Here is a 12267-nt window from a genome sequence, read left to right as displayed (position 1 = left end):
ATTAAGCCAAAATATTAATTTAAATGGAAATCTAGTCCAAATGGTTCCATCTCTATAGAAAACACAAATCTCTAGGTTTCATATATAATCATAATACCCATAATAACCTTTATATATAAGACAATACCCTATTTTGAAAATGAATCCCCAAAATTCTATTTCCTTTATATCTCCCATTTCTCTTTCAATCTCCTCACAATAACAGAAACCCTTTATTTTCTCTCTCTAAAACCGGAAGCCTTCTTCATAACGTTAGAAACTATTATTCCTTCTCCATTTCTGAAGCTTTTAATCTTCTTCCAATCTATTTCATCAACTGAAACCACCATCCTTTATCCATAGTTGGAAGTCCATCATCAAATCGTCAGGTTCGTTTTCATTAGAAGAACACCAACTGCTTGTAATGGTTAAATCTTAAGATTTATCTTTTTGTTTATTGTTCTTCATCATAATCTCATGATTTTCATTGTAATCAGTTTCATCAACTTCGTGTTAACTTTTTAATCGGCTTCATCTTTAAACATCTTCATGATTTCATTATTTTAAATTTTCTCTATCTAAGATTCATCATCCAAAGAGCTCAACATGGTTAAATCCGCGGTTACTTTCATTATCTTCGATTACGTTTTCACTATATCCATGTATTTTGTTTATTTTCATTAGTGTTAGTTTTAAGATTTTGATTGATTGAACCTCTGTTTAATTTCATCATTTTGACTTTAAATTTTCTGAACTAGATGAAGATTTCGGTACCATTCAATTACAACGGATTATAGATTATACATCATTTAACAAACATGATGTGTAAAATCAAATCAGAAATCCTACATACAAAACCATAAAAGTATTATTCATCAGACATAACTCGTATTTTATTTCAAATAACACATAATCGGTGGACCAATATAAACCCTAAACCCCCAAAACCGCAAATAAACCTGAAATAACTTTAAAATCTTACCAAAATACCGAAAAACTTCATTACAACGAAAAATAAGCATGCAAGATGAAATATAAATAGTTTTCACATAAAAGTGATGATGGTTTTAGAATGAGACGCTTCAAAGAGATCTGACGATTTAATGAAGCTGTTTTCTTTTCACCTGAAGCTTTGTTTGAGACGGTTAAAGGAGAAAGAACGCTTGATTACAGGGGTTATGGCTCTTCGGTTTCTAGAGTTTCGTCGTTAGGATTCTTTAGAAGAGAGCAAAAGATATACTGTTTCTAAATCTGAAAGTAAGGGAGAGAAAGTGTTATATACATTACCTTATTAATTTTAAACCCCAAATCACGCTAATTTGCTGCTGTGAAATATCTAATCCGGTTGGTCTTCGAAAATGAGCCGGAATTGTTGTGGGATACGGATGGAATTTGTTTTATATAAAATGGGGTATTAGGGTCCAAAATGGTGAAGGACTAAAATCCTTTTGCTGGGAAGACTGGACCCTAAACCCATTTTGAACTTTATTTTGGGCCTAAAACTCATGGACCCTTAATAGAATGGGATAAAGAAATGGTTTTAAAGTGGGATAGTAGATGGGGACGTGAGGGTGTAAAGGGTTTTTGGTGGACATGTGTCACTATTTAAACTGGCCATGTATTTCATTAATCTGGTTTGGATACCCAACTTATATATTCTCATAAACAAGGCCCATCATATATATGACCCGCTATTTCAACCACATTAGTTACCTTTTTTTTTTTGATGAGAGAACATTGCATTAAAGACGAAAAAAGTACTACAATCACACAAAACGGCTAAGGTAATGCCGACACAGACAAGAGTACTACAAACACACAAAACACCTAAATTAAAGCCGACACAAAAGAAGGTACAGAATTCCATTCTTTCCTTTCTCCATTTCTTCTTCCCCATTTCGCAATCGCATCAGCTGGAGCATTGCAATCCCTTGAGACATAGGTGAACATGATTCCATCGAAATTGTTTATAAGGGATTGAATTTGTTGTATCATCTCTAAAGATTGCCAGTGTAGACCAATATTATGACCATTGATGAATTTGATAAGTGCTTGGTTATCGCTTTCTATATGAGCATGAGTAATCTTTAATTGTAATGCCCATTGCATACTTGATAGGATAGCTAATCCTTCACATTCTTCCGCGTTTTGGCATCGCATCGAATTTGCTGCTGCTATAATGAATTTCGACTCTTCATCTCTGATAATACATCCTATTCCAGCCGGTTCTGTAGCTTTTGTAAACGAGGCGTCAACATTCAACTTTAAATATGGTGTCGATGGAGGTCTCCATTTTTGTTCCTTAGTAGATTTCCTGCATTTGTTAGTGACACTACAAAAATCGCGAATATTGCCGACGGCCTTTACCGACGGACAAATGTAAATGTGTCGCGATAAAATAGTCACCGACGGTTTTAGGAAGAGTCGTCGGTCGTATTGGACTTCCGCCGACGGGTTTTACTAACTGACGTCGGCATAGGTCGTCCCAGGGAAAGTCCGTATTTTTTAGCTTGCCGACGCACTTCGTTTTCGTCGGCATATATTTGGCGGGATATTTATTTTTTCGTGGACTATATTGGCGCTCAAAATAAAAAAATTTCCGCCAAAATTTGGCTCGACGGTTTTCTATAACCCGTCGGTGGTAATTTGGCGCACATATTTTTTTCTTCCCGCGAAATCTTATCCCGACGGAATTTTCGTCCGCGTCGATAGTGGTTGACCCTGGCCGACGGTTTTCTTTATTTTCGTCGGTAGAAGTAGATAGTGGTTGACCCTGGTTGACCCTGGCCGACGACCTTTATTCTTCTCGTCGATAATATCCCTTAAAAAGAAAAAGAAAAAAAAACGCCTCTTCTTCTCTCTGTTCGATTTTTTCTTCTCTTTCTCTCTTGGAGTCTTGGTTGAGGAGAATAAAAAGTAAAACTAAACAACAAGATTTGTTCTTCTTGTTGAGGAGAAGATTTGTTCGATTGTTGTTTTATTTTATCTCCCGCCTTCTCTCTCTTTCTCTATCTTCAACTTTTCAAGTAGTCTGTTTAGTGGCGGAAGCTCACAGCCACCGCGCCTCAACTTCACAGGTATACATCTCTCTACATATCCATGATTTAAGCTGGATTTTTGCATATTGAAACTGGATTTGAGTTTATCAATTTAATTTTACTCATACTTGTTCATATTTGGATTTAGAGTATCAATTTAATTAAGGGTTTTAAGTTTAGTTTGGGTAATCTAAAGCTTTACTATTCTAGATCCATATTTCTTCAACCCAAAACCCCTCTTTACAAAGACTCATTTGCAATTTGTAGTCATCTCGATCTAAACTTATGAAGCCCTATATTTAAGTTATGAAACCCTATATTTAACTCTCTCGCTCCCTCTCTCTTTGTAAAGAGGAAAAAGCCCTAATCGACTACTTCTTCTTCTCCAAATCGATAATTAGGTGTATTGGAATCGATATTACTAGGTCTGAAGGCAGTACATCTAGAATCCCTAGACGACTTCAGCTTGAACGAAATAATTGTTGCTACCCTAAATGATTTAACTTCCAATTTATCACTTTTTTATGAGTGAATTTTGTGGTGCCAAATTAGTTGCAATTTGACAGTAGCTTGTTTGGTTTCATTGTATAATCTATGTTCAGTACTTATCTTGATTTAGAACAATCATTAGTTAGGGTTTTCATTTTGTTATGGTTAACTTTTGGGGTTATCATCTATCTGTAATTAACGTTCATTTTGTGTTGGTTTTTGGGTACTGTTTGTCAGATTGGAGTTGTGGGATTCTTGCATACCAGGCTTCTCCTTCACTTCTTCTATGGTAAGGGTTTCCCTATTTTACATTGATATGTTAATCACTTGTTAGAATAATGATGAATTCTTGTAGTTGGTGAGAGTTTGTTGGTACTTTTTGAATGAATGAGGGTTGTCAAGAGGAGGCGTTACTTTTTGAATGAATTCTTGCACTTTCCGGTTTTTTCGGTTGAGTAAAATATAGACTGTATGAATTATGATAACATATTCCCTGTGTTAGCATAACATTTTAGTAGTACCAATTTTCGTTAACTGAACTTTGGTGCAGTAGTCAGTACAAATTTAGTTAACACTTAAGTAGTACCAATTTTCGTTTACAGATCTTTGGTGCAGTAGTCGGACACCTCCGTATCAGTCTTTGATAAAATAGACGAACTTTCAGGTCTCTAGGATGGTCTTAATCATCTTTATATGATTTTGGTGATAGTAGTTGTGATGGTGAAAAAGATGAAGATAAATAGATTATTAGAGTTGTAGGTTGTTAAGTTTATTTACTTCATCTGACATATTCCATTTTATGGTAGTTGAACTAATAGAACCCATTATCAGATTTGAACTTGAGATGGGATAAAGATGAATGAAGTTAAGGCAGTAGAGAGAGAGAGGGGGGAGAGAGAGTCTCACCAACAATACTTGATCCTCCTGAATCAATTGTCATTGATAATGATAATGGTGTTTGTTTTCAGTTTGGTGAGAGATGAGTATATGAATTTGATGTTTTATTGGGAGAGATAGAAGAAGAAGAATCTTATCAGTGGCGAAGCCAGAAACTTTTCTTTGTGGGGGCACTGTTAAACAGTAAAAAAAGGAATACCGTCACTAATGACGAATTGCAGAACTTCATTACTAACCTCTACCGAAATTAGTTATAAGTCTAAATTGCAAAAAAAATCATATGTTTTTCAAACCAATGACTTCTATATGTCATAGCAATACTATCAACTAATTAGGCTACAACTAACTGTAACATGTTTTGACTAAAATCTAAACATAAATAAATAACACTTGCAGTTAAATTAAATAATGTTTAGATATATACATAAAAATGAAGAATTAATAGGACCCAAGGGTAATATGGCGATGCAAATAACTCTATCTGAAGTTGGATGAATTTACAAAGAAATTGGAACAAAAGAAATTTGATTAAAAAAAAGTAGGAGTTAAAAAGAAAATTTGAGGTACCAATTAGATTGGCAAAATAAATTGAAAATTTTAGAAAGCCCCCTTATAAGTATTAATGGCGCCTCCTTCAAGACAAACTTGAGAGAGGCGCCTTAAACACTAAAACAGGCACCCTTAAAAGGTCTCACAATGAAACACCTAAAAATAATACTCCTCCAGTGGGTTTCGAACCCATGACGTGTGGTATGGCTGGGAGAGACTCAACCACCGAGCCAACTACGACTTTGTGTCATACTTTGACAATCACTTGTATTATTGACCTAAATCCGACCCTGTGATTCTCACACTTAAATACATTTTTATCTCGGAGCCGTGGGGGCCTGCGCCCCCACGGGCCCCTAAGTGGCTCCGCCCCTGAATCTTATTAGGTTGGGAGACACTAAATATAATATAGGTCAGGATTCGAAAAAGATTGAAAAGAATCTTATTAGGTTGGGTTGTGTTCTCTTTAGTAATCGATGAAATGGGTTTAGTTCTTACAGTTTTTAGTCTTGTTAATCCTTGCTACTTCTCGAGGCACTTAAGTACATTGCTTTAGCAATTCTTATTCAGATTGGGTCATTAGTTTTCAGCAGGAAGAAAGGAGATGAAGCACGGACTAATATAGAGTAGGCTTTGAGCATCAATTTTGTGTACATATTGCATACTGCATGTACCTGTTAACTGTTTTTTTTCTTGTTATATGATGGAGCTAGTCTTGGTTTAATAATGATAGAATGTAAATTTACCTTGAACTGATTAAACCCCTGTTTTGAAATGTTCTAGGTTAAGAATCAAATAAAATGATTTTGAAGTATTGTCTCTTCATCTTGATAGACATGCATAAGATTTCAGTTACCATTCAAAGTTGGTCGATTATATATAATATCTTTCACTTCATATGGAAGAAATTCAATTTAAAATGTCGTACGTGTATATGCGTAGTATAAATTCAAGGATCAACTTCACATGTGCAGCTAGGGAAACAAGAATCTTCCTTGTCTTAAAAACTCATCTTTAATAATCTTGTGCCTTAATCTTGACATGGACATTTTCTGAGAAAAACCAAATGTCGTAGATAACCTGGTTAACGTGGACATTTTTCTGAACTAATTAATTTTTTTTCTGATAGGTGTTACGCTCGTCTGCACCCTAAAGCCGTTAATTGCAGGAAGAAGAATTGTGGTCACAACAACCAGGTATTGCAAGTGTTATAGCTCCTCATGTATGCCATGTCATGTTTATAAATTCTTAGCAATTACCTTCAACCATAACAAGAAAGAAGTAACTTCAAAATGTGTGTCGAGTATGTTAATGTGATACTTTATATGTTATAACTTATAAGTTATAAGTATGACTCTTTTAACTTGATGCAAAAAATTAATTAGTTAAATTTGTTCACTCTTGCCTCTTGGAGATGGCTTATTCTGCTTGGTACTTTCAAAAGTCACTCGTGGTAGTAGTTAAATGAACTCTTTTGGGTTTACTTAATTTGATTTATTTTGGGTCCGTTCTCTTGTAATCTGTATAAAACCCATCTCTTTGTGATTTTATGATAATTCTAGTAGTTGATTTGGTAAAGGGTCTTCTCCTATTTTTAATTTGACTTGGGTATCATCAGTTTAGCTTGCCCATTTTATGAATTAGTTTTGGATCTTGGACAAATTTCTAATCTCTAATTCTGTATTAGGTATTTGATCTTGAACTACCTTTGTCTTTACATGGCTATTTGAATAACTTCAAATTAATCTGACCTGGCTATTTGGGCATACTTGTTAATTTAGTAGTCTGGCTTATTTGGTGTCTATGTGAGCTTATTATTCTAGGTATTTCATCAATTTGATTGCATACTAGTTTCTGAAATTTACCTTGATTCTATTATGTTAAGAAGTTAGCTTTCATGGACAAGTCTTGGCTGAAATCCGACAAAAGAACAAAAAAAATATCACGATGGTGTCATTGCTTTCTTGGATTATGCGTTTCGTCATGGAGTAGTCACTGAAGAAAACCACATAAAATGTCCGTGTGTTAAATGTTTAAATACTAAGTATGTTGATAGAGAAACAGTTGAGGGACATTTTCTTTGGAATGGGATGATGAGAAACTACCAAACTTGGTGTTGTCATGGAGAAGATATACCTACAACTGGTCGTATGCATGCATCCGTTGAGGCTACAAATGAACAAGTATTAGAAGATGACGACGATGATCAAGACCTAGAAGGCATGGTGCGAGACATTTGTGGAGTTTATGACATCGGTGGAGATACAGATGGTGCACCAAATGGGGTAGAAAACGAAAATTCTTCAAGTGACAAGTTTGCCAGATTGTTAGAACAAACCAAGAAACAGTTATACCCTGGTTGTGATAAGATGACAATGTTATCATTCTTTCTAAAGCTTTGGAACTATAAATGAATTGGAGGGTGGAGTGACAAGTCATTCAAGTTATTGCTCCAGTTGCTAAGAGATGCCCTACCTGATGGGTGTACATTGCCTGAGAGTTTTTCTCAGTGCAAAAAGTTGATTTCAGATTTGGGATTGACTTATGTTAAAACCGATGCATGCCCGAACGATTGTATGTTGTATTATAAAGAAAATTCTGGGCTTGAAAAGTGCACCAAGTGTGGTGAGTCTCGCTATAAAGATGAGAATAAAAAGACATCTGCCAAGATTCTTCGTCACTTTCCCTTGAAACCAAGATTACAACGATTGTACAGGTCATTAAACAGTGCAACGGATATGAGATGGCATGATGAAGTTCGTGAAAAAGATGGGGTGTTAAGGCATCCTGCAGATTCTGAAGCTTGGAAAGATTTTGATGTTAAGAATCCGACATTTGCTGCAGATTCAAGAAATGTGAGATTGGGTTGGCAAGTGATGGCTTCAATCCCTTCCGAACAATGAGCATTTCGCACAACACGTGGCCAGTAGTACTTGTTCCTTACAATTTACCACCACGGTTGTGCATGAAACAACCTTATATGATGCTCTCATTGCTTATACTCGGACCTCATAGTCCAGGAAACGACATAGACGTGTACTTGAGGCCTTTGATCGATGAACTCAAAGAATTGTGGGAAGAAGGGATAGACACTTATGATGCTTCTAAAAATGAAATATTTAGAATGCATGCGGGTTTATTGTGGACCATAAGTGATTATCCAGGACTTGCCATGTTATCAGGTTGGAATACTAAAGGTAAAATGGCATGCTCAACATGTCGCGAGCAAACATGTCATAGATATTTGTCTAATTGGCGGAAGACGTGTTATATGGGTCATAGGCGGTTTCTTCCTTCGAATCATAGGTTTCGTAAGATGAAAAAAGATTTTGATGGAACTATTGAACGAAGGTCGCCTCCAAACCCTCTGGTGGGCACTGATATCCTGCAAAAGCTAACAGACTTGCCTCATGTATTCGGTAAAAAATTTGAGGAGAGTTTGAGAGGTGACGTCGGTTGTAGAAAAAGAAGAAGAGTTACGAAACAGACAAATGTTATGCCAGATAATTAGAAAAAACTCAGTATTTTTTACGAGTTGCCGTATTGGGAACATAATATGCTTAAACACAATTTAGATGTTATGCATATTGAAAAGAACATATGTGACAATATTCTGGTTACTATTATGGATATTGAGGGGAAAACAAAAGATAATATGAAGGCAAGATTAGACCTCGTGAAAATGGGAATTAGATATGAGCTTCACCCAAAAGAAAATGCGAATGGTAAACTTTATATTCCAGCCGCATGTTATACTATGGACAAGTCACGTAAAGAGTTGTTTTGCAACGTGTTGAAGAATCTCAAGCCTCCAGATGGTTATTCCTCAAAATATTGCTCGTTGTGTTAATGTGAAAGAGCAAAAGATATACGGTTTGAAGAGTCACGATTCACATGTGATCATGCAACAGTTGTTGCCACTGGCAATTCGAAAGACTTTGCCAAAGGAAATTTGCTCCACACTAATAGAGTTCAGCATGTTCTTTCGTGACTTGTGCTCAAAAGTAGGTCGTGTGGAAGATTACCAAGAACTAGAAGATAAAATTCCACTTATTTTGTGCAAACTAGAGAAGATATTTCCGCCTACCTTCTTTGACATAATGATTCACTTGTCCATTCATTTAGCCACAGAGGCACGGATTGGTGGTCCTGTCCATTATCGATGGATGTATCCAATTGAAAGGTATATAATTTTTTTATGTTATCAATATATTATATTTATTGTACTTGCCTACTCGTCTAATGAGAGTTTATTCTTGTGTAACTAGATTTTTGTATACTCTAAAGAATTACGTTCGTAATAGAGCTCAACCGGAGGGTTCAATTGCTGAGGGATATATTGCCGAGGAGTGTATCTCATTTGTGACAAGATACATAGAGAATGTTGAGTCACGCTCAAATAGACCACCCCGTTACATAGACAATAAATGGATAGGAAGTGGTGTCTCGTTTACACTTGATATAGCTGAATATAATCGGATGCATTATTATATCTTGGCAAATGATCCGGATGCATACAAGTTTATCGAGTAAGTCCGATTTATAATAAATATTTCATTTATGATAAATTCTAAGATGGTCAAGATGGTAAAAATTGTATTCCATTTGCAGCATTCACCAACAATTCTTAGCAATCCAACACAAGAAGTTGAGTCCATTGGGAATTCAAAGAAAACACGTAGAAGAATTTGCTCAGTGGCTTAAAGATCTTCATCCTTATCTCCTGCATTGGTTAAAATATTCAAACTTCTACTAAGCACCAGTGATTCTTCTAGTAACCTCCCAGCTTCCAAATTCTCGAGCAATGTCCCCTCCTCCAAAGAATCATCTCGGGAATGATTTGAATTACCTTCAGACAAAGGCACAGAGCTGTTCCTGATTCTCTTACCTGGGACCTGAAAGAGCTGATGTGGAGGTATAATCCCAGTAGCAGGAGAAGGAGGGGGAGCAATTAGCTGAAGGGGTTCTGGATTAAACTGAGTAACATCTCCCATGACTTCATCCATCGGATCAGGATTAGACACAAGGTCTTCATCAGACAAGTTGACCACAATAGGGCAACTATTTAGAGGATGTTCCAAGATCCTACACAACTGACATATTGCTCCAGGGAATTTTTGATAGCTAATTTTGATCTCTTGTTCACCATCTGAAAATATAAGGTTGATAACAGCCAATAATGGAGCCCTAATATCATACATGAAGTGTAATCACACAATGTTATTGTTAACTCTTCCAAAATTCCTAGGCTTTATGCTAATGATCTTGCCCATGCAACTAAAAATGAAATCAAAGTCTTCTTTGTTTTGCAGTGCCTGAGGAACTTTGTATAAGGTACATCTCATTGGCTCAAAATAAAGATCATCAGTGGCATCATTTAAAGGGAAAACAACCTCCTTAAGAACCAAAATCATACCTCTTAAAATCCAGGGCTTACCAAAATTCAGAGCATCCAAGACAAATTGACTCTTTGGCTTAATGAGAAAAGTGTTCACAGGCCCTTCTGTTGGCAGGTAATCACAATCACGGAAGAACTTTGATTGAGGATACAACATCTTCTTAATAAACGTAAGCCCAACATCATAAGGGCATACCCATCTACCAATAAAACCAACATCTATCGGTTGAAGCTCCTGTCTAGAAGAGTGTTTGGTGAACCTTAAAGTCAGCTTACCATGAGAGGAGATGGAGTAGTGAGAAGCCATAAGCATGCAGTTTGGAGAGTGAAGAGAAGATTGAAATTGAGAGGACACTGAGAACCCCAACTTTGAAGCGTATAAGTACTCACTCTGAAGCTCGACGATGACAAACAGAACCACCAAAAAATCATCATAGTTCGACATGCAGGTTCTCGGGAATCCACTACCCCCCAGAATCATCTCTTCTTCAGACATGAAATCGACGATTGACATACTCGAAAGACAGTAATGAAAGACGGCTACCTAACCGGAAAAAACAAAACCGACCACAGAAAGACGAAAAACCAGCAAGGTATAAGAAGCTATACCGACGAACAGCAAGACAAGTGGTTGAGAGATACCTTTACGTGTTGATTGTAGTAGTCAGCGTATCTTGGAGTTGAAGAAATCCGATCTTGAGCCACAGAGTGAGTTGAGGTTCCCCCAATCCCGAAAGTTTCTGACTTGGGAATTCCCCTTTCGCGTGCTTGGAAATAAATGTTATGTTGTCTTTAGTGAGATTAAACCCAATTAAGAGTAGTTGCTGTTGATGATTGTTCTTCTTGTTGGTTATTTCTTGGAATTGGGATTACGGTTTGAAAGGGGATCTGGAGATGGAAAGGAGAAGAAAAAATCGCCTAAGGCTGACGTGTAACCAATCAAAATATACCGCTCTTATTAATTCGATCACGAAAAAAACTACTGAATACGAAACGATTGCCAAACAATGTCCGAACTACACGTGTAACCAATCAAAATGCGTGTGTTCTCGAGACCTAACCCTTGAGCTGTCTGAATCAACTAAAATAAGTATTCAATACAAAATCCCCAAAGAAACTATTAGATATACTCGGCGCTCTAACTCGTTCTATTATCTGACTTAAAGATCAGGGTACTACATTATGTTTGCAACTTATCTTCAAAGATACCAAACATAAAGCACTGTGGTTCTAGCATATCGTTACTTGCTTGCAACACTATGTGTTTGTTTATTACATAAATGTGTTTTCTGGAGCAAACACTATATTTTGCATTATTTTTTCTAATGTCTCTTTGTTCATGCAATTAGTGTATTTAGCAGAACACACAAATAATTGTTTCGATTGCGAACTTTAATTTCTATATCATTCACGTTATTGTTACATACAGTCAGACGTATGTTAAGTGCATTTTCATACTGCCTTGTGCATATAACAGTTTATTATCGAAATTCATACTTTTTGTTCCTAAATTTTAACATGCACATGCTCATTGTAACCATTATATTGTATAAACACTATATATTAGTTAATTAGTCTTCATCTTCTTTTGCTTTCTTTGTTTAACATTTTATAAGGTTTTAGAGAGTTCCGGTTTCTTTATCTCATGAGGTTTTAGAGATATAATAATTTGTCTTTTAGATCTAGTTATTTGAAGCTCCATGCATAAGTTTGTTTTTGGTGTTTCTTTATCTTATGAGGTTTAATCTTCTTATGAAATTTCTTGGTTTTACATCCACACTATGTGATTTTCTAACAAAGTTTAAAAAGTTATACAATATTGTTTTTGTTCAAAGATAACAAAAAATACATTTTTTTTTATCTTACTTTCGTGTTTCTCTCTCATCCTTTGCAATATTCTTACTAAGAAAATGATAC

The 12267-nt window shown here is 35.9% G+C and overlaps 1 pseudogene across 1 annotated transcript; it reads left to right on the top strand.

Annotated features, from left to right (window-relative positions):
• Positions 1 to 2824: 2824 nt before the first annotated feature.
• LOC147548966 (uncharacterized) lies at positions 2825 to 11661 on the top strand (annotated as a pseudogene). Its single transcript, XR_015237864.1, has 6 exons — positions 2825 to 3056; positions 3744 to 3795; positions 6082 to 6148; positions 6838 to 9135; positions 9221 to 9481; positions 9564 to 11661. The product of XR_015237864.1 is annotated as an uncharacterized LOC147548966 (transcript).
• The last annotated feature ends 606 nt before the right edge of the window (positions 11662 to 12267 follow it).

Source organism: Eschscholzia californica, unplaced genomic scaffold, assembly GCF_041429995.1.
Source record: "Eschscholzia californica isolate CP2 unplaced genomic scaffold, dmEscCali1.0.p SCAF_3, whole genome shotgun sequence".
NCBI lineage: Eukaryota > Viridiplantae > Streptophyta > Magnoliopsida > Ranunculales > Papaveraceae > Eschscholzia > Eschscholzia californica.
This window is presented reverse-complemented; position numbering and strand designations above follow the sequence as displayed.